General features: G+C 44.3%; 1 protein-coding gene across 2 annotated transcripts in view; it reads right to left on the reverse strand.

The window, feature by feature from the left end:
- elf1 (E74-like ETS transcription factor 1) overlaps positions 1-20,392 on the reverse strand; it is a 38,640-nt gene extending 18,248 nt beyond the window's left edge. For both annotated transcript variants that reach the window (XM_083652033.1, XM_083652032.1), the window contains exon 1: positions 20,153-20,392. The gene's annotated coding sequence lies outside the window, so the exon portion shown is untranslated. The remainder of the gene's footprint in view (positions 1-20,152) is intronic.
- Between the last annotated feature and the right edge of the window lie 3,056 nt (positions 20,393-23,448).

Raw genomic sequence — 23,448 nt, forward strand, 5'->3', positions numbered from 1 at the left:
TGGTTCCTCCTCGTCATCATGTGACAGGGGTGATGAGGATGTGATTCTTTCTATCCCTCTTCCCACCTCCGGCGATCATGCCTGTCGGTTGCAGATCTGCAACCGACTACAGTAACTCGAGTTACTATAGTTTTGTATTTTTAATTATTGTTTTCAATTGAGCTTAGTTTCAGTTAGTTTCCAGAGTGGGTTGCTCATTAAATAATTGTTAAAATGTTTAGTTTTTTTTTTTTTTTATCAGTTTGAGTATTAGTTTTATTAATTTTTTAATTATAATATGGGGGGGGGGTCATTCGTCAGGGAAAAGACTTTAGTTCAGAATACGTATTAGAATACAAACTACAAAGAGCACTTTGTGAAGGCAACTGACTCACAGTCATGTAGACATCCCAGTCTCAATAAACACATTATGCAACAATGCCTCCTCATACTTGTTGTGATGACAGATTTGACCAAATTGACAAAGACTACAACTAAAAACATGTTCTGCATATTTTATTTTATTGTAGTTAGTTTTGTAAGCAGGCTACACAATATCATTCCAGTGTTTGACACCCAGTTTTACTTTGTAGTTTCATTTGATATAATAACCTTGGCTCTGTTGCATGGTGGTGTGTAGCATGCAGCAGGCTGAGGCGGAGTATGAAACAAACATTGGCCACTCCGCCCCTACAGCATGGTGACTGCCAGTCGCAATAACAACCAATTAGAGTCAGAATTCATGAACAAATGCAGCATTCCCAGAAGGCCCTACTTCCCCCGCTTCAGTCTCTTCAGCTGAGCTCATTGTTGACCATGAAAGGAGGTAATTTAAGCCAATTGAATGACTACGCAATGAGTCACCCTGCATGTGGTGAGTGCAAACACTGGAATACAAGAAAAGGTCCGGGGCAAACTCCACTTCTCTGCCATTTTAAGCTCAGGTTACAAACAAATGTCCATCTAAATCGGGTGACATGATTGCATGACATTGTGCCGGTGTCGCGCCGTCGTGATATACGGCCGTCACAGGACATAAGGATGGGTGGTGTCATCATGATATACAGTACGGCCGTCACAGGACATAAGGATGGGTGGTGTCATCATGATATACAGTACGGCCGTCACAGGACATAAGGATGGGTGGTGTCACCATGATATACAGTACGACCATCACAGGACATAAGGATGGGTGGTGTCACCATGATATACAGTACGACCATCACAGGACATAAGGATGGGTGGTGTCATCGTGATATACGGCCGTCACAGGACATAAGGATGGGTGGTGTCATCATGATATACAGTACGGCCGTCACAGGACATAAGGATGGGTGGTGTCACCATGATATACAGTACGACCATCACAGGACATAAGGATGGGTGGTGTCACCATGATATACAGTACGACCATCACAGGACATAAGGATGGGTGGTGTCATCGTGATATACGGCCGTCACAGGACATAAGGATGGGTGGTGTCGTCGTGATATACGGCCGTCACAGGACATAAGGATGGGTGGTGTCGTCGTGATATACGGCCGTCACAGGACATAAGGATGGGTGGTGTCGTCGTGATATACAGTACGACCATCACAGGACATAAGGATGGGTGGTGTCACCATGATATACAGTACGACCATCACAGGACATAAGGATGGGTGGTGTCATCGTGATATACGGCCGTCACAGGACATAAGGATGGGTGGTGTCGTCGTGATATACGGCCGTCACAGGACATAAGGATGGGTGGTGTCGTCGTGATATACGGCCGTCACAGGACATAAGGATGGGTGGTGTCGTCGTGATATACGGCCGTCACAGGACATAAGGATGGGTGGTGTCATCATGATATACAGTACGACCATCACAGGACATAAGGATGGGTGGTGTCACCATGATATACAGTACGACCATCACAGGACATAAGGATGGGTGGTGTCGTCGTGATATACGGCCGTCACAGGACATAAGGATGGGTGGTGTCGTCGTGATATACGGCCGTCACAGGACATAAGGATGGGTGGTGTCGTCGTGATATACAGTACGACCATCACAGGACATAAGAATGGGTGGTGTCGTCGTGATATACAGTACGACCATCACAGGACATAAGGATGGGTGGTGTCGTCGTGATATACGGCCGTCACAGGACATATAAGGATGGGTGGTGTCGTCGTGATATACGGCCGTCACAGGACATAAGGATGGGTGGTGTCGTCGTGATATACGGCTGTCAAAGGACATAAGGATGGGTGGTGTCATCATAATATACGGCCGTCACAGGACATAAGGATGTCATAATGATATACGGCCGTCGCAGGACATAAGGATGGGTGGTGTCATCATGATATACGGCCGTCACAGGACATAAGGATGGGTGGTGTCATGGTGATATACGGCCGTCACAGGACATAAGGATGGGTGGTGTCGTCGTGATATACGGTCGTCACAGGACATAAGGATGGGTGGTGTCATCATGATATACGGCCGTCACAGGACATAAGGATGGGTGGTGTCGTCGTGATATACGGCCGTCACAGGACATAAGGATGGGTGGTGTCGTCGTGATATACGGCCGTCACAGGACATAAGGATGGGTGGTGTCATCATAATATACGGCCGTCACAGGACATAAGGATGTCATAATGATATACGGCCGTCGCAGGACATAAGGATGGGTGGTGTCATCATGATATACGGCCGTCACAGGACATAAGGATGGGTGGTGTCGTCGTGATATACGGTCGTCACAGGACATAAGGATGGGTGGTGTCATCATGATATACGGCCGTCACAGGACATAAGGATGGGTGGTGTCGTCGTGATATACGGCCGTCACAGGACATAAGGATGGGTGGTGTCGTCGTGATATACGGCCGTCGCAGGACATAAGGATGGGTGGTGTCGTCGTGATATACGCCGTCGCAGGACATAAGGATGGGTGGTGTCATCATGATATACGGCCGTCACAGGACATAAGGATGGGTGGTGTCGTCGTGATATACGGCCGTCACAGGACATAAGGATGGGTGGTGTCGTCGTGATATACGGCCGTCGCAGGACATAAGGATGGGTGGTGTCGTCGTGATATACGGCTGTCACAGGACATAAGGATGGGTGGTGTCATGGTGATATACGGCTGTCACAGGACATAAGGATGGGTGGTGTCGTCGTGATATACGGTCGTCACAGGACATAAGGATGGGTGGTGTCATCATGATACAGTATACGGCTGTCACAGGACATAAGGATGGGTGGTGTCGTCGTGATATACGGCCGTCACAGGACATAAGGATGGGTGGTGTCATGGTGATATACGGCCGTCACAGGACATAAGGATGGGTGGTGTCGTCATGATATACGGCCATCACAGGACATACTGTAAGGATGGGTGGTGCGAGCTCCGACATCCACTCTGCCTGTATTGAGTGAGATTGTGTGTCCGCAGCAGGGCAGGCAGAGATGCTGCGGGAAGAGAATCTCAGAATAGCGCTGACCTGATGAGATCTTTAGGAAAAAGACGAGAGAGAAAGTGTGTGGGGGTGGGAGGGATGTGGAGGTGTTTCCTGCCAGGCGAGTAGAAGAGTGAGCGGTATTCCTGGCATAGCCTGGTTGTCCCCACACAGCGTTACACAGAGAGGAGAGAGGACCTGGTTGTCCCCACACAGCGTTACACAGAGAGGAGAGAGGACCTGCTGTGAAACGGCAATGGGCATTGGGGCATAAATCAAGTCTCCTCTCTGCATCTAAACAGCAGAGAAGGTGAGAAAGCTGACACCAGGCAGTGCATTTGCCATTCATCACTCTGAGGGATACACACACTTTAAAGTGAAACCTCAATATAAAACGATTCCTACAAAGGTTTACACAATTCAGCTGAGCTGTACAAGACTAGTGGAACACCAACCTGCAAGTTGGCAGAAAAGGCCGAGCTCAACCACTTTTTACATGGTTATTGAATAGCGTCAGCACAGAAGGGCTGTTTTCGCAGGCTCCTCTGGGTTCCTGTAAAGGAAATGACTCAGTGATATGAAGCTTGAGTTAAGTCCTGGAGCACACTGATAGTCCTCCATACGGCCTCCAGAGGACCCTGCTCATCATTTCTGGACAGCAATTCCCTTTTGGGCATATATTAAACCCCAGCGGTCATCAAACCACACCATAACAGATGGTGGATATAACATTTCCAATGCTAAAGAAACGTGCTCACACTTGAGGCTTTATGAATGAGATGTAAAACCATAGCTCGAGTCAGCAAAACAAAATGAAAGCATTCTCAATATAGCATCAACTTAATTTGCAGCAATGTCCTGTATTTAATTTGCAGCAATGTCCTGTATTTAATGTCCTGTATTTCAAGATAACAAAATCGGCAGGCAAACTGTTGACTGTGAATTATACAAGGCAGAAAAGGTCATAGTCCTGGAGAGTGTTTGCTAATTCAACAGAGTAAGAGGACAGCAATTAAGGAGTTGCCTCAACGGCAGACAGAGAACACACACACACACGCACGCGCACGCACACACACACACGCGCGCACACACACACACACACAGAGCGGTGTGGTTTCACCACTAACACACAGTAGGCTACAACCATTCGCAACATAACAGCTACGTGGTGTTTATTTTCTGCGTATTCTCAATTGTACTCACCGCCAACTGCAGTGTTGCACAATGCCGGGTGTCTCGCCATGTTTCAAACTGCAGCTCTACGTTACGCAGAGAAATAAGAAAGCCGCCATACTGTACGTGCCATCTTGGGTCCAGCACACAACGCACGTGGAGATCAGATGGTGAACGCGAGTACAGAGGTACCCATAGACACCCTCTAATAGCGTGCAGCTGCACACGAGGCCTCAGAAACACAGACAACAGAACGAACACACACGAACACACACGAACACACACACACACACACACACACACACACACACACACACACACACACACACACACACACACACACACACACCGTTTCTTCTACACAAACATTGACATCTGTCTGTTGCACTAGGAGGCATTGGGCTCTGCCATGCCAGAGTCGAATGAAGACTGAAAGAAAAACGTCACCTCAAGCACAGAAGGAGAAAGGAATTTAATCTGATCTCTCGCGAGGCCTTGTATTTTTCCACTCGGGCCCGAGGCACTGACTGAGAGGAGGAAGAGCCATGCTTTCCTGTGACAAGGCCTGCCTGTGCTCACCAGGGCCAAGCTGAGAGTGTCTGTGGCATCGTTTGGAGTATGAGACATTAGCTTTGATTGGATTAATATGGTCGGTCTGCAGTAGAGGTAGCTGCATCATCCTCACTGACAAAAGTTCACAAATGGCACCAGATACGCATGATCAGCCAATAGGATTGGGCGTAGTGAGATATGGTTTCTGTCAGGGATCACATGAGATGTCACCCATAGCGAGACTCCTCGCTCATATTACTCATAGAACCGGGATTATATTCATAACCTTAGGTTTTCTTTGGGTCAGGGATTGCTTTGATGATGTAGCAGCAGCAGGCATGTTTCCCTCTGAGAATTCACTGGCTGTTCTCTATCTATACTCCTTTAAAGCAGCTACGAGCAACTTTTTCGATTGTTATTAAACAGTATAAATTTAATATCAATGCATCACATCTTACCTCTAATAGTCGACGAGACCAAAGCCGTGTGTATCTGAGATTGCTCCCTTAGGTGATTATTAAGTCTATAGTCTGTCTAAACTCGCGCCAACAGGGGGCTCTCTAGAGCGACCGGACCGGGTAACCCGGAAGTGAAACGCGGAAGTGAAACGCAGCTGCCTTTTTACGCCGTTTGCGCTGCCTAGCAACATAACATAAACAATGTGAACGCCACGCATACTCGCGGGAACATCTCTCGTTATATTCTAACAGGTTTTTTGGAAGTTATTTTGTGGTTATGGCCGAAGTGGCTGCTGCAAACCGTTTCATTTCAATTCCTGATCTGCCCTGGCTACAGACACACTAACACTGGCCGATTCACTCGGGGTACAAGCGAGACTACTCTGCGTTGGTATCGTCGACTATTAGAGGTAAGATGTGATGCATTGATATTAAATTTATACTGTTTAATAACAATCGAAAAAGTTGCTCGTAGCTGCTTTAAGATGACCTTTATCACAGCAGAACATGTCGGGCTAGCTTGTTGCTTGTAGGGGCAACCCAGATAGCTTGAAATAGAAGTCATATATTTCAGAAGAAACGGGTAGAAAAAAACACCCACAAACTGACCTGTGATTCTTGCACTCACAGGAAAAGCATCACTGAGCAACGAGGTTTCTGCTACTTCCTGTCTGTTAAACCACATTGAGTCGAAAATGTCTTTCTTAGTGTAAGAGTGGAAAGTTCTCTCACCTCCCCCTCTTTCCTTCTCACGACACGCCATTACTATATTAGATATGACACTTCATGTGTCACATGTTCTACATACATAACCTTAAATTACTACAATTAAAGCTCCCATGCATTGTGTTGAGACTGTCAGATTAAGTTAGACAACTTGAAATACAAATGCATAGTCCTCTATTGGGTGCAATCATATGTTTTGCACTCAAGAGTCACAATCTCAATTATTTCGACTAACTTACACAACAAGAGGAAATAATTTGACAAAGGCACATAACAGCAGGCCAAATTCACAAATGTAATCTGCAAGTGTCACACCTTGTGACATTTGCAAGCATGCAACACCCAGTTTGTCATGTTTAAAGACAATCACACTGGGGCTCTCTCACACACACACACACACACACACACACACACACACACACACACACACACACACACACACAGACACACACACACACACACACACACCATAACGGAACTGGCCCCCTGAGTTGGTTCAACAGAAATTCCCCCAAAGAAACGACGTAGTTCCTGTCACACAATGCTTACAGGTCCTTTTTCTAAGGTAGGTAAATAGATACCAATGTTCTGTGCGGGTACAAATACAACCTTGAGTAAAAAATAACTGAACGCACATCGACTGTGGGTGCTGGGCTAGGTTCAGAACATGAGATGGTAGAACTCGCACACTGAGGTATAGTTTAGACTTCTACAAATAAGAAACCCAAAAACCTTTTTATGAGCCAGCGGCAATTATCGGGTGAGTAACTGCCCTAAATAAGAATTAGAGTGTGGAGAATCTGTCCATCTGTTACATCAACTGCTGTTTCAAGTCAATATACGAACAGATGATGTGCCTCGAAATTCACCCATACAAACACTACCATAATATAATCGGAAACAAATGCTATTAAAATCCATCTGTAGGCAATTGATTATATTTGATCACTAGCTTACTAGATGTGTATGAGCTGCAAATGTAGGTTTTTAGAGAAACATGTCTTCACTCACAGATGCAGCCTATTTGTCAAAACTACCCCCGGTGCTATTATGTAGCAAGAGGCCACATGCCACAGTCAGATAGGAAGAACCATTGAAGTTGTGAAAACAGGACAGGAAATTGCAGCAAAGCTCTAGAAAAGACAATCTGTACAGGTCAGAGTTTTTCTTGCCCCTGCTATGTTTTCACTGGCCCGGCAGTCTGAAATGACAATAACTAACAGTACTTTTTCTAGTAATTTCAAAATAAGAGTGTGGACCAACATACAAGGCCACAATACTGTATGCTATCTATTATAATGCTATCTATTGGGTTTGTTTGATCCACTTATCGCTCTTATTTCGAAATTATTATCCTAGAAATTCGGCCTATGCAGTCTGGAGGCAGCGCTGGCACGTGGCACACAGACTCAGAGAATGGGGCTTGTACAGTAGGGCAAACTGTGGGCGTTTTCTCTTTCTGAGAGGTTCTAGGTTGAATTCAACAAAATATCCAACTGTTTTTGAAGAGCTGCTACTTGCTGCACACACACGTGGTAAAGAGTTCCTCCAAGGTTTCGCATGGGTCACGTTAGGATGATGCTAGTAAACGCCTGTGTGGGTGTAAGGTCTGCTCCCCCTACCAGATGTGCTCGGCTCAAAGTTAAACTCTCACAACATTTATCTTCATAAATATAGCTTATTGATTAGGAAATGCCAATGGAACTCATATTTTTCTCTAACAGTGAGTGTTAAAGGAGAACACCGAAAAATAATGATTTATTTTGCACATAATCTCACACAACTGTAAACTGTTTTGCATGCATGCATTCATTCATTTATTTATTTTAGGGCAGTGGTGCCCCAACGGTTAGAGAAGCGAGCTTGTGACCGGAAGGTCATCTGTTCAATCCCCGGGACCGGCAGGATAAATCTGGGTGAGGAAAGTGAAAAGGCAGCGCTTGCCCCTCCCTCATTACCACCACTGAGGTGCCCTTGAGCAGGGCCCTTAACCCCAACCGCTCCAGTGGAGCTGCTCAGTGGCCAGCAGATCAGACTGTGGGTGTACTGGTCACCTTCCAGGTATGAATGTGTGTGTGAATGTGAACAGGGCACTCCTGAAAAAGAGAACATTGCTCTCAGTGTGGGACTCCCGTGGATATACTGTATATATACATATTTTTAGTTTGACAGTTATTGAGAGTTGATTTGAGTTAAGTTGTGAGCCAGCGATGTCATTCATGCACAAATGACATCACTGGTCCACAACTTAACCCAAATCATCTCTCAATAAGTGTCAAACTAAATGAGTGCCTGCAAAACTGTTTTTGGACATGTGTGAGATATGTGCAAAATAAATCAGCATTGTTTTTCGGTGGAGTGTCCCTTTAAGCTATGGAGTTTCTATGTCTAAAAAACAGGGATCTATAGCATGAAGTGAACCTGCCTGGAATAGTTCATTAACATTATTCTTCTCTTGTGGCCTTTTTAGACCTTTTCATCCTAAATTTGGAAATTCAAGAAAAAGAAAACATACAAACAGCAAAGATGAAAAAGCATGCGTGTCTCTTGGTGTGTCAGCTGCCTCAGAGACATGCCCTCCTGATTCTTCTTCTCACAGACATTTTTCAAATGCTTAGTTGACTCTGCTGTTGTTTTGGCTGCCGTGTGGGAGAGATTTGATGCATGACCAGACTGGAAAGGCAAAATCCTCTCCATTTTATCCAGTACGTGAACTTCACTCAGAAACAATCAATTCAAGAAGGGAAACTAGACAGTTAGCTAGTGCATAGAATTGCTTTTCTGTAGAATATTCCCTATATAGACTTTATAACATTTAAGTCCAATGGTGCGTTTTTTACACTGTGCTACAACGCCACATATACCTGGTTGTGAAATAGCACCACGCTTGTTAACTTAAGTCACACACACACACCCATCTTTGATGTGTTTACATTCATACCAACACTGACATGTCACAGCACACAGTTACCTGACAAGAGAGCGAAGTCCTGCCCAGAAAATACGAGCACAACACACCAGCAGCATCATGCCATGCGCTCTCCCTCAACCAACCTTGGACAAAAACAAGGCCAACCGTGACATTCCTGACACTTTTCAGTCTATAAACCGCTGTGCCAAAACTATGGTCTGAATTTTACCAGTGATAACAACCTAAACAAGCTTATGAAGCTTCCTCAGGCAGCTAATTGTCTCATAGGGAGACATTCCTATGTGGAGCTTATAGATTTCATAGAGAGTGAACATTGCCAAGATCCATCTTGCACCACCCTCGCATTGCAGGAGGCAGGGCTACAGCAGCACTATGGGGATGTGTTGAGATGGAGCCCTAAAAACCTCAGCGCTCCGAGTGGGAGCCGAGGCTGGGAACGGGAACGGGAACGGGGACCCGGCTGTTCCAGGGAAGGCTGCATACCAAACAGGTCTGGACACAAGCGGGCTGATGTGTCCACCCATAGTCAGGCATGCAGCAATATGCAACAGACAACGCCTCCACATTCTGACGAGGAGGATTCGAGACGAGATGAAATCATCTGTCTCACCTTTCTCTGTCTTGTCGAACGCTGTGTGCATCAAGCTTCTAAAATAGAAGCCATTTGTAAAGCACCTACAACAATGCCTCCATCGTTTTGTTAAATATATCACAATATATTATATGTGGTGGGTTTGATGTTTCCTTGGTTAGCGAAGCTAAAAACAACGTGAAACAAGTTTATTTGCAGCTTGAACAAAGTTCTTTATATAATTCCTGCAGATCAAGCTTAGGGTTAAAAGCAGAGCTAATAACAACTAAATCAGCTCTTCACATCTGATCCCCTCTAAAGCCTGGTAGATAGGTCCACTCACACCGAGACAGCTTAGCCCCTTCACAAGAGCTTATCTGATTTCACACTATTGGATACTAGGTTAGTGGGGTATTAGGTGTCATTGGCCAGTGTTTCTTTCTAATCTTCAGGCCAGTAGACGTGTGGCCAAAGCCTGGATCTAAAGGCAGGAGTGCAGAGTCACTGCATGTAATGACGTCAAGTGACAGAGACTTCAGATAGGGGTGTGGACAAAACTGCTAGGCTGTGTGACAGAACTAAAATACCATTCACGGTCACGCAGGCATGAAACATGTTTGGTATTGTATGCTTGAGGTATTACAACATTACTAATAGGCTACCTGAGTCACTTGCTCTTGTCAAATTGACATGTTTTCTGCATGCTGAGGGAAGGCATGGGCCTATACATGTTGTGAACTGCACTAATGATGTCCCGGTTAGCATGGATGACTACGCAAATACTCATAGAAAATTGACTTGGCCATAGACGTTTTGTTTCATCCATTAATTTCAGCAGTTAACATCAATCACCTGTTCATTTCACCTATTTGGGGGACTGTGCTAGGCAGTGCGGGAAGGGGAAGGGCAGGTTGTGCAGGTCAATATTTGAGATGGCTTTATGAAACGGGTTGTTTGTTTATGATAGTCAAGCGATGGGGAAGGTGCAGCATCGGTGCAGGAGATGAGGACAATAAACTACCCGGTCAGAGAGACAGAGAGGCTGTGTCAGGAATATAGTACAGTAGGCCCTATAACAAAGCATGTTATTGTTTAACCACACTGGGGATCTGGAAGTTATAGTCTATGAGGCAAGTTGAGAGAAACAAGTAGACACTTTTAAAAAGCTCACACTATGGAATATACTTCTAGTGGCGGGTTTGTGTTTACGCTAACCTTTGCATCAATGCTACTTTGAATAAAGAGACCCGGCACGCACTTCTCACAGGGGCTGCACTTGTTGTCCTGATGAGAATCAGAATGCAAAAAACACATAGGTAAACGAGGAGTGGCTGTTGCTTAGCAACAAGCAGAGGGAGAGGGCCTGTAAAGTCGCCTCTGTGATACGAGAGAGAGAGAGAGAGAGAGAGAGAGAGCAGGTGGGCCTCATTCACCACAGTCTGAGAGGACACAGGCTGCAGACTGCTTACATACACACTCCTATACGTTTTGAAACTGCTATTTCCGGTGTAGTAAACTGCTGTTCCTGCGTGACTGACAATCAAGGGACTGAGATGTACACGTTTCATAAAGGATTACGAGCATGAATCTCCTGACTCCATCACTTCTTCTTGTTGTTATTGTTGTGTTGTTGTACCCCCCCACCCCAAACCCTGTCCTTTCAGGAGATCTTTTGCCTCCTACCAGGCTGTTATTATGAATAAGAATGTGTTCTTAGCTAACTTTGCTTGTATAATAAAGGTTGTTGATGATGATCACTGAGCAAATGGAGGATTATGATAATTTCACTACTATTTTATTATTATTATTATTATTATTATTATTATTATTATTATTATTATTATTATTACCTTTATTATTATTATTATAACAAATACTTTCTTTTCTTTTACAAAATAACAAGGATGGAAATAGCCATGTTCCCAGCAACACGAGCTACTTAGATACTCCAGAAAACAATTTAAGGCTAAGAGGAAAGTGAAATGACTGTTTTGGTGTGAATGGAGCAACACTAATGAGCAGCACTCTTCGTTCAGTTTCCATTGGGGTTTTGCTTGGTGTGCAAAAGAAAATGTCACTGTCTATCTGATAATCTCAAAATCAGAGTAATTTTGTGCATTTTGTGCTGTGTGTTTGGGTGTGTCTTCTTTAATGGCCAGTTTAGACAAGATTCTTCCTCCCTTGTATAACCTATGTGTGTGTATTCTATAGGCTTACCTACAGGCTTATTATTAAAAAAGAAATGAAACATTTGGCACATGTATTCATTAAAAATAAATACCTATAGGAAAGCACTTTAATCTGCCTGGCAACACTCTCATTCTGTTATTTGCCCGTGTGTCACATGCAATATCTCAGACACCACTGATTGAAACTTGGGCGAAACTTGGGCATGCATATGCATGTGCATCTCACCACTGTCTTCACATTTTGAAAATGCTGATTGGCTGATTGAAGTGGAATGCTACACTACATGAACAACGCAAGGTGACCTTAAAACCTCAGGAATGATTTTGGCAGAGATTAGCCCACCTTTCTCAGGAATGATGTTTTCTTCTATGTTGTCCACTTACTTTTAGTTTGTGCTTCTATTTAAAATGTGGATGGAGATAAAAATGTATTAATAACAATGGGTTTGTTTTCTACAGTGGCACAAGACAATCTTGTAAATGTGTCTGTCCTGTCTACCCTGTGTAAAGGGCACACGTTTCCTTTCATCAGTTACATGGAGCTGTCCGTGTGTCAGCGTTATTCTCTCCATCAAACCTCTGGTTCAGCCGCCTCTTTTTTCCATGCCTTGTGTCCACCACACTGGCCACAACAACTACTTCTCAGTAAGGTGATGTCTTCCTTGTATCTGACGCCTTTGAGGCTAAATTAAATTCTTTAAGAATCCTTTCATTTTCAAGATCATGACATGAAAGTAGTGGTGGGGGGAGCTCAATTCCATAACTAAGACCTTTTCCACTGAGACAGGAGTTGAACAGAGCAGTCGAGCAGTCATTAAGGACATGGACAGTTTTCCATATGACTGCCTGAAGCCTCCAGACACAGACACCATGCAGCTGGGTGTCTGGGACGAAAGACTCTGAAAAAACCATGTGGAGAATCCGTTTCATCAAACAGCACCACACTGATGCCAACTAAATATTGAAATTAGCAGCGTGGGGGATTTTGTATTAGAAACCAGCTTAAGTAAGAAAAGCGTGTGAAACTGAGGATGCCAGTTTTGGATCCAATCTGTGTCTCAAAATTGGAACCCTTTTTTTTAGCCATGTTACCGCATGCTGGGTGGAACTAATATAACTGGAAAGAAAAACAAGGCGCTGTGAATGCGTTTCGAGGCCACAGGATTATATGGTGCTAACTAAGAAATGCTAGCTGGTAGCTGGAGGACATGTACATGTACTACCTTCCATATTTACAAATTATCATGCTTCAAATATGGCAGAGCCATTCTGTAGTAATGGAATTTTTTTATGAGGTTCTGCATGCTAGTTTGATCTGGCATGAAGCAAACCTGCACCTCAAACCTGCCTCCACCCACACAAGCACAGCGTGTACGTAACCCTTCTCTGACAGATAACCATTCATCAAGATACTGGAACCATCAAGGTTTCGTGGGAAGTCGTCTTACGATATCATTGCTCTACAATGCAGCTTACGGGTTGGTTATGTGGATTGCGTGATGTTAAAAAGGGAGGTGGTTTTCACAACCAGCAAAAAACAAAAACAAGTCTCAAAATATATATGGGGAGCACTTTGCACCTGTTTTTCTAGTCAACTCAATATGACACACTGTGTCTGTAAGCTATAGTATGTTTAATACACCATATATCATGTTGGACCTACTTCAAAGTTGGTGAAAACTGCAGCAACTAGACTAGACTAGAGGAAAGTCTTGCCTTCTGCTAGCATTTTTCTCAGCCTTCCCTTTGCCAGAATCCGTGCCCTGACCGGCATGATATGTTGCATAATCAGGAGTGTTATCAAAAGGTGCGACCTGATATTCCACATAACACCTCCCTCTCTCTCTCTCTGTCTCTGTCTCTGTCTCTCTTGCTCAGAACATGGTGCTCTTGTCTCTCAGCCATTTCTGCCTGGAGGGGTGATATGAGCTGAGTACACCTGCCCACTCCTGGGGCCTTTTGTCACAAAAAAGGGGCCTTAAGTGAGGGGGAGGGGGGGATAGGGGGTTCACGCCTGTCAGGGATTCTAGTGGGTTCAAGCCAGGGGAACTTGTTAATGTGATGTGTTGTGTTAGCAATGAACATTTTGCTGACGAGTCGTGGTAGAATGATGCGACGTGTGCAACTGCATCTTCACTACTGCCGTTTGCATGAACGGAGCAGAATAATCTATCGCTGTCCACACACGGGTTTAAACTTCTTCTCCTCCGTCCATACCAGCTCCCCTTCCCCTCTGCTTCCCCCTAGAAGGAGGACGCTGTGCTTATGAGACATATAAACAAATGAGTAAGTATGCATAAGAATTTTATTATTTTATTTTACAGCGGCGCACGGTGGCAGGAGAGAGAGAGAGAGAAAGAAAGAAACATAAAATGCATTAACATAAAATAAATGGTTTTGCCAATGCACCTTTCTCAAAGTAATCTACTGTTAAGATATCAACGGAAGTGGAAATAAAGTGTCGGAATATATGGAATAAAATCAGAAGAAATTAATTTTCATTTAAATCAAGGTGTATGTTGCTGCAAGTCAGGCTATATTTGAAAATCATCGGCATCAAGGTATTTTGAAATAACGACATCTCGTTAACAGGATGGCTACTGTATTTCTCTTGTATTTCAGATCCTCATGTCATGAGGCGACAAGTGCCCGCTATTGTTTTCAGAATTTTTTCCCCATTTTCTCCCAATTGTACTTGGCCATTTTCCCCCTGCTGCCTCGGTTGCTGCTCCACCCTCTGCCGATCTGGAGAGCCAAGACTAGCACCATGCTTCCTCCGGCACATGTGCAGTAGCCAGCCGCTTCTTTTCACCTGACAGGGAGAGCTTCACCGGCAGGATGTAGCACGTGGGAGGATCATGCTATTATTCCCACCAATTCCCTTCCACCCTGACCAGGCGCCCGCACCGACCAGAGGAGGCGCTAGTGCAGCGACCAGGACACGAAAACATGTCTTTTTATAGTGCTTTACTGGCATTTTACTCATTAGTTTTAATGCAACCAATTTGCAGCAGTGTATGACCATTACTGACTTTGCCACTCTGATGTGGATAATTAATTTAAAGTGCTGCATCAATCCCACTAGAAATAGACGCTAGGTCCCAGAAGCTAGGTGATTTTACCTTCAAAATAAAAGCAATAATTTAGCACTGGGTAGATAAAAAACCGAACAGTCAACTCATAAGCATAATCTAACGGTCTAAAGGACGGCACGGTGGCTCAGTGGTTAACACTGTTGCCTCACAGCAAGAAGGTCCCGGGTTCGAACCCGGTCCGTCCCAGGTCCTTTCTGTGTGGAGTTTGCATGTTCTCCCCGTGTCCGTGTGGGTTTTCTCCGGGTGCTCCGGTTTCCTCCCACCATCAAGAAAGACATGTATGTTAGGGTTAACACTCCTGTCAGTGCCCCTGACCAAGGTACTGGCAAAAGAACTGGAGTTGGTCCCCGGGCGCTGCACAGTGGCTGCCCACTGCTCCTAGTTCTAGGAAGGTTCCTAGTAGAGGATGGGTCAAATGCAGAGGATGAATTTCCCCAAGGGGATAAATAAAGGATAACTTAACTTAACTTAATAAGCGTCATCTAATTTGTCTGTATTCTATGTGTTCTGTGTATTTCGGATCACGCAAAACATGCATCAATAGGGCTATTACTTTATTTAACTGCCATTATTGTGACGGTCCTTTTTTTGCCTTTATTAGATAGACAGTAGATAGAAAGGAAAGGTGGGGAGAGAGAGAGAATGCCACGACCCCTGGCAAAGGACCACGGGTTGGATTCGTACCCGGGTCGGCCACGTGAAGGACCTTAGTGGTACGCGCTCTACCAGGTGAGACACCGGCACGATCCTACTGTGAAGGTTCTAATGGGAAGTTTCCGTTTTATTATGGCTGACTTGAGGTTGCTCGGATGATGACATGTTGTGGGAGGGAGGGAGAGAGAGAGAGAGAGAGCGAGCATAGGTTCTTTGCATCGTCTTCACAATCTCCGCCTATCTCCTATCCACATACTCCCAGACAACAACCATGGCTTTTGCAAACTTAAGCCCATGGCACACCAATCAAACATTCTCCAACTGCCAACATTCTTGTTGGCAACTGTTGTAGAATGTGTGAATGGTGTGCCATGGGCTTTAGACAGCTTTAGACAGGGTAGAAGGCCGGGGGCCGGAGCCTCCATCTATGCAAACGTCTTGAGGCTCAAAACAATAGTGGCAGTGTGGATAATAGGTGCAAACGAAACAGTCTAAATGTAGACATGGTACATGGTATATGGTACATGATAGTGATACCATTTAAAGCAAAGATGAAACGAGGACAAACATCTTTGAAAGTCCTAAATGCAACCACTTAATATTTTTGGAATGTGGTCTTTCTTGATAACTGGCCAGCGTTGGATCACTAATTCTCACGAAACGATGGTGAAGAAAAAAAGGAACTTGCAGAAGAAAAACAATCACTGTGAAATAGATGGTATATTTTTCAGGACTGTAAGCTGAAATCCTTTTGTTCTGGGTTCAGACTAGCTGCTCGCAGCTCTGGTTCTGCGTGTACTTCAGACCAACGGGCTGCCAGTCGCAGCATGTTCTGTGTCTGAGACAATTGCAACATTGGAAGGAAAGTCGAAAGTTGCTCAATCGATTATTTTATCTTTATTTATCCAGGGAGGGTGCTGTGTATACCTGCTATACATTAAGACAGATATACTGTATATACAACTGGCACCTGTCCAGTACAACTAAGTCTAACTGAGCCTTGCTCAGTGGCACCTTGACGGTAGCAGCTGAGGCAGAGGAGACTGTTACACATTAACTTTCCTCAGCTTGGTCATGGGATTCAAACTATCAAACGATCCAGTCACAAATCCACTTCTCTGACCTTTAGGCTTAAATCCACTCCAGACAAATAGAGACTGGTATGGAAATGAAAATGGCTATGGAGACATGGAGAGACTGACATGGAAACATCTTTGAACAATATGACTGTCCAAGCAAAACGTCAAAACAGGACAGGGACATGAACACGGTCTGACATGACCAATGGATGTGTCAAAATGTGCGCAATGGAAACAATTGAGCTCACAGGATTTCTCATATTATTAAAATTTTCCTCAAAGGTTGATGAGTGTGGGCTGACGTCAAGCAATGTATGACTGTCTATTAGTTTCATCAATATCCATTGGTTTACTGCATCTCCTTCTTTCAAGGGGGCAGGTAAGTTTATCATAAAGGTGTATTAAAATGACAAAAGAGAGGGTGGGGTCACAACCCTTCCTAGAATTAACAAACCTATATTTCAGTGGTTCCCATCCACTTGAAAATCTCAAAAGTGAAGGACTGTCTGCAATATAGGCTAATTAATTGATTACAAATTAAACAATGGTATCATTCAACAAAGGAGAAATGCATTCTCATATGTAATAATAATACATAATTACACCCCCCACGAAAATCGTAATGTGTTCCAAATGATTTGGCAGCCCACTTGTATAATGCCTCACAATGTTCTCATCAGTTATAACGATTGCAGATATAACTGCAATTGAGCAGCTACTACATTTAGGCCTCCACCAGGTTTAAGGAGGTGAGTTCTGTCTTATGCATTATTTATGCCACTGATTTCTCTACCAATACAACATTTAGGATGTGCAATTATAGGTCTGCAGGTTGGTCGCCAACAGGCATCATTTGTCAGTAAAGAAACAAATATAAATTGATCCTTTGATAAAACAGTTAGTAGCTGACCTTGTCAAATCCCACTTGGCTCTGTGGTTATTCTATTCCAGGCAGGGACTCGTAACATCAGAAACTCAACAGACCCCAATTCTTTATTTTTCCTTGGCATGCTAGCTCTGTGCTAATAAAGTCCACCCCTCCTCCTCTTGTCCTACAACTCCCCCGTCATCTTGGCCAAGCCTAATGATCTAATTACAGGCCAAGACTTGTTGACTTTGTATTAGAGGAGCCAACCTGACACTACTGTCCAGCCTCCCTTTCTTCACCAGTCTCTCCTCTGTATGAGAGTCACAAAGTCCCACTAAAACACAGTGTGCTCATCATCTCATAGCTCTTTGTGCTCCCAGGGAGTTGATCTCATAGCTAAAGCGCAGACCTCTGAGGCACCAGGGCCTCATTTACAATCCAAATCAGGGTGGGCGCGCAGTATGATTAGAAAGTTAGGTCACATGCAAACCTACTTGACAACAGAGCTATTCACTTACTGGGACATGTGCCCATGAAGAAAGTGCAGGTGTTAAAACACACAAACGCAGAAAACAATCTTCTTCCGATGTGAGTTCAACGGATCCAAATCCACTAATGGCCGCCCTAAGGCATCGAGTATCTCTAAAGTGATCTCTTGTGAGTTGTCTGTCTTGGGCCCCGACTGCAAGTTGTGTCAACAAAATCACTTCTGAATGCCAATTTTGCCAATCTGATGAAGAAAGTGAAAGAAAATGGCAGGCGTGGTTCAGGTTCTTCCAGGACAGCGAGCCTGCTTTGTGCTGTGTAGCCTACTGCAGGCCTGGTTACAGGTTCTTCCAGGACAGCGAACCTGCTTTGTGCTGTATACTGCAGCAACATTTCATGACCGCTAGAAAAAAAAACTGGGTGTGAAATATGGATGTTGCTCAAACTGTGGCCATGTTTGTTCAGTGATATGTGCACAATGTCTGGTGTGGACCACAACTGTGTTAGTGCAGAGTGGATTTCTGCTGAAACAGGAAGCAGGCTTTTATCTCTGCTGTACTGAGCAACTTTTTGAAACTGATGCACAGCAGCAACATTTAACTCCTTAGTGGAAAAGTACTTTGGGGTGCAGTCAACTGAAATGGACGTGAATAGAGGAAGCGAAATACTGTGGTCTAGTCTCCCATGATGTGAATGAATAAACAAAACCTGCAGGTCCTCACATTACAAGATGAGCAACATTCTGCACTGATGAACCAGAGATATTTTGATGCAAGAGCAGACTCAAAACAAGTTGCAAGCCTAGATCTGAAAGGGACACTCAACCGGAAAGCAATGCGGATTTATTTTGCACATAATCTCACACATATCTGAAAACTGTAAACGGTTTTGTCATTTCGTTTGACAGATATTGAGAGTTGATTTGAGTTGAGGACCAGTGATGTCATTTGTGCATGAATGACATCACTGGTCCACAACTTCACTCAAATCAACTCTCCATCTGTCAAACTAAATGAATGCCTGCAAATCTGTTTACAGTTTTCAGATATGTGTGAGATTATGTGCAAAATAAATCCGCATTGCTTTCCGGTTGAGTGTCCCTTCCAGAAGCATTTAACCCTGGTTTAACAGTGGTATTAAGATTGACAATCATGAATCATAATTGACATGGAAGATAATTACTGCTATTGCTACAGCATGAAAAACACGTGGGCTTGGTCAGGGGGCTTGCAAAACATTGTTCCCTCCCTTGCTAGAACACACCATATAAGGCAACAATTCCTAAGAGAAAAGCAACAATCAGACGTATCATCGGAACATTCTTCAAGAAAGATATCATTTTCCTCAAATGAAAACATGAAGTATCAAACCTATTATTTCATTTCACACTAAATGTCACGTCCTGTCACAATGCAATGGGCATCAACGCTAATAAAAGTGTGTATGGTAGGCAGGTACATTCCAATACAGTTCTTTCAGCGAACGCTCAAAATCTAAAAACCCTGCACCTGTGGCATCGTGAATAGTGTTTTGCGGATTCCCTGAGCGATGCTTGATAAAGTCAGAGAGGAAGACAACTCTACACTCACTGAAAAGTTCATTTTAACAACGCTGTGACCTGTTGTGAATTTTTCTTAAGGGCACACCTTGCATTGAAAGTGTGCCAATGTAAAATGGTAGAAGGACAATTAGTCAAAGGTGCACATTATGGTGACCTAGTTACTGCCTGTCCACTTACAAGAGCAACTTCTGCTTTTTATTATGCAGGAGAGAGTGGAGGAGGTAGAGAGAGATTTAAACATACATACATAAATATATATACTGTAAGTATACCTACTGTCTATATATGTATATTAAATCCATATATATATACACACGCACAAACCATCAAAATAGGTCAAATATGAGGAGGAGGAGAACAATTCAACACTAACCTCAAAGAAACAGGATTCGGGTGACAAGATCCATTATAGCAATATAATAAGTGCAGGATCTCAGTAGCCAATAAAAAGAGAGAGAAAAGTAGACAACAAAGGCGAAAGGGGAAATAATCCAAGGTGTGTCTCCAGAGTGCAGATGGGACAGAGCAGCCTGAAGGTGTGGACCACTGACCAGACCCACACCTCTTTCTCACAGCCAGAAAACTAAGCTGGAAAGCAGGGGAGAAAAAAAGAGAACGCAATGGCTGCTGTTTGAAACAGAAAAAGGAGAAGTGTAGTGAAGCAACTTGTCCTCTCCCTATGAGTCACGCAGCGCCGCCGTCATTGGTGGAGGAGCCCTGGGGCACACAGTGCTCGTACCTGGCCAATCAGGGATCAGGACGGGCCCTAAATGCAAGGTGAGTTGCTGCGGCTGCTGGGGATTGGCCCGGGCGACGGTGGCGGGGGAGGGGAGAGCAGGGAGGTCCAACCAGCGGGCCACACCTTGAGCAGAGTGAAAGACGACAGACGAGTTTCTCCTGCGGAGGAGGGGAGCAAATACAGTTGGGCAGGTATGCGCTCACTTTAGACTTTGACCACACAATACGGAGCAATCTGGCCACAGTGATTAAAATCTGCTGGGCAGATCAGAACAGAAGATTGTGTCTCTTCATGTGCTAGTAGGATGTTTGGAATGAGCTGTGTGTCTAATAGCAGTGTGAAAGAGAGAGATGAGTTGTTGTCCTTGCAGTAAAAAAGGCCCATAAAACTACTCCTATGTTCAGAGTGAGGTACAAAGAAAAGAGACTATAAACATCAACAAAGACTGACTGCACTTATTTATAGGCACCGAAAAATAGTTTCTCCTGTTGCTCCTCCCCCTCAAGATTCAGCCAGTCACACACAGCTTAGCTGATGACGCACACTGGTGGTCAAAGCTCGCTGTTGTGAGTGACCACATTCAAATGTATCTCAAGCTACCTACCAGGTGTGCACATTTCTACATGAATGTCCCAAGTTCTTCTCCCTTCTAATTCTGGATTTCTCAGATCATCATTATTCACCCACCCACATCTTTTTAGCGCGTCAGCAGCCCACCACCAGAGGCTGTCAGGTTGTGCAGATATAGCCGACACTCGATACGAATCTTTTATCAGATATGACACCGGGCTGACAAACAGGAAGTGGTGGTCCGTGATGAAAAGTGTGCGTTTGTTGCATGTGCTTTCACACTCTTGTGTGTGCATTCACACTCTTGTGTGTGCTTGTATGTGTGTGTGTGTGTTTTTCCATTTTAGAGAAGCTCTGTTTTATGTTGGGGGGAAATACAAAAATAATAATTGTTTTAGATTATAAGTATTTGAAAAATGAACACAATAAATGTAAGCGCAATTACAACGTGACAAACTAGGCTTGTTTTGGAATAGACCCCCGAATCACCCTCTGCCCTCTCCATCTCCAGCCAGCTCGTCGTCACATTAATTCAACCTGGCCTAGCTTCAGTACAATTCAGCGCAGAGTAGAGAGAAAGTGTTTTCTGCAGAGCAAATTGATGGCCTTGCTGTGAGGGAAAGTTACACCAAACAAGTTCAATTTATCACTGCCTGTGGAAATGTCCCACAGCCCCGAATCCTTGGAGGCAACTGTTCAGCTCTTGATATACTGTACACTCTTCAGACTAATGCATTGCAACACTACTAAAATCAAGGACAACTATGTAAACACACCAAAATACAAAATACACACACACACACACACACACACACACACACACACACACACACGCACGTGCACAAACACACATCATTCTTGCATTACTCGACTTGTGTGAACCTTGCGCATAAACAGATTTTCTGTGCCAACGCCAGTTACTGGACAGTAGTCAGAGCCTGGTGGAGAGCTGCATAACTTGAACACATTACTGTTAATATTAGCGTGATGTGTACTGAATCAATTTGATTCATGTTGTGATTGTGAATAAGGAATGAGTCTGTGTGTGTGTGTGTGTGTGTGTGTGTGTGTAGGTGTGTGTGCGTGTGTGCATGTGTGCATGTGTGTGTGTGTATAATAGGCACTTGTGTTGCCAAGACGTTGTCACAATGAGTAAGGTTTTTTCCTCTAGATCCGGTAACCTATGAATCAATTGGTTCCTAGAGGCTTTTCTTTCAAGTCTACCATTCCCTTTCTTTAGCTGATCCTTGTTCTGCATCTTTTTAAATCAGAGAAACAAAGATCACATCAGCACCAGTGGCTCCTAACCGGCATTACATTACTGGCTTTCCTGGGGATACTCCTTGGATGGGAGACTGGTGCTAGTGTGGTGGTGTTGGAGGACCAGTAGGAGGTGCTCTTCCCTCTGTTCTCATGAATGATCTCCCCAATGCCCCAGGGCAGAGATAGGGACTCTGTCCTGCGACCTGCGAGTGAGCTCCGTCCTTTGGATAATAAGACGTTAAAACCGAGGTCCTGACTCTCTGTGGCCATTAAAGATCCCATCTATTCGGCACTCTTCACAAGAGTAGGGGTGTGTAACCCACCCTGGTGCCCTGGCCACTGGCCATGCTCTGACCACCACTTGACGATTGTGGGGCATGACATCATCAGTGGTTATGGCATCATCATCAGTCACCACTGGCCACCACTCGACGATGACGTCATCGCTCTGGCCACTCGACGATTGTGGGGCATGACATCATCAGTTGACCTTGATGAAGGTCGCCATGACCGAAATGCCAATCGTACAATAAATCTACTGGGAGCGAGTCTCAGTCTATGCAGTGTGCGAACTCTACTTTCTTACTTATCATCTGTGGGTATGACATCATCAGTCAGTGGCGTTTGCACGCTCAGTTGATGGATGTGTTCGTGTGGGAATTAGTACGATGATCTTACATGATGCACATTGATTAACGGCACTGAGACAAAGAAAGAAAAAGATGTGAAAGGAAAGGGACATGTTTGCACCAAAGTGATGAAACTCATTCCAAGTTTCAGTACGACAATAAGCCTCTGACAGCTTTTTATTTCTCCTCACAAAGCGTTCCAGGCAGGCAGCTGCTTTTCCCATGCAAAAGAACAGCCAAGCTTCTCTGCAACGCATTATCAGCTGTGAGCCTGTTGCTGCTTTCGGGTTAACGTAATGTTGCATGCCGTAAAGTAAAGTGGTGTCGGGCGCGGTCGTGTCAGTATCGGGCAAATAACGAGTACAGTAAATTAGGACAGTATCGTATCGTACCCAATACCGTATCGGTGCATCCCTATCCTGCAGCATTTGCTTACAATTTTTTCAACATGGCTCGAAACTGCAGTGC

The sequence above is a fragment of the Poromitra crassiceps genome (assembly GCF_964638095.1).
Source record: "Poromitra crassiceps genome assembly, chromosome: 15".
NCBI classification, from domain to species: domain Eukaryota; kingdom Metazoa; phylum Chordata; class Actinopteri; order Beryciformes; family Melamphaidae; genus Poromitra; species Poromitra crassiceps.